The following is a 942-nucleotide window of genomic DNA, read 5'->3' as shown; positions in this document are numbered from 1 at the left end:
AGAGAGAGGAGAGAGAGAGAGGAGAGAGAGAGAGAGAGAGAGAGAGAGAGAGAGAGAGAGAGAGAGAGCTGTTACTGGGCATTAGACCCCCAAGGGGGACATGTCTTCCTTTCAGCATGTGCAGTGTAGTGAGCACTTGTCTGTTAGTGAAGGGTTTGGGGATCTGTCTCTTACTTATCCCTGTGTTCTATGGATTGGAACACCCCCATCATGGTGTTCCACTTACTTAAGGGAAGCAACAGGAGACATGAGGATGAGGACTACACCAAACCTGTTTGTTTCAGGAGCTCTATAGCTTGAAGCAAGACATGGTTTCTGGCTGTGAAGTCTCTGTCCTCTATACCATGCCAACAAATTATGTAAATCTTCTAAAATGATAGCCACTTGTCCAAAACAGACTCCATAGCATCTCCCTGCTTGTTTACATGAAAATCACACACAAAAAGGCTTTTGTTTAAGGGTTCAGTGGGATCCCTGGTTCCATTGCAATGCCTTGGCCAAGTGTATGCTCTGCCCCTCTTTTCCTGACCTCATTCTAATCTCCCCTAAATGTCCCTCCCCTATTTGGGGCCCCTCTGCTCTCACTCTGCCCACCCATTTGCTGTGCTTACAAAGCAGAAGTGTCTGGTCATGGTGGTGGGAAGTGTCTGGTCACGGTGGTGGGAAGTGTCTGGTCACAGTGGTGGGAAGTGTCTGGTCACAGTGGTGGGAAGTGTCTGGTCACAGTGGTGGGAAGTGTCTGGTCACAGTGGTGGGAAGTGCCTGGTCATGGTGGTGGGAAGTGTCTGGCCACGGTGGTGGGAAGTGTCTGGCCATGGTGGTGGGAAGTGTCTGGCCATGGTGATGGGAAGTGTCTGGTCATGGTGGTGGGAAGTGTCTGGTCATGGTGGTGGGAAGTGTCTGAATATGAAAGTTTCTGGTCATGGTGGTGAGAAGTGTCTG

This window comes from Microtus ochrogaster, linkage group LG9, assembly GCF_000317375.1.
Source record: "Microtus ochrogaster isolate Prairie Vole_2 linkage group LG9, MicOch1.0, whole genome shotgun sequence".
Taxonomy (NCBI): Eukaryota; Metazoa; Chordata; class Mammalia; order Rodentia; family Cricetidae; genus Microtus; species Microtus ochrogaster.
The sequence above is the reverse complement of the archived record's forward strand: the minus strand, read 5'-3'. Positions refer to the sequence as shown.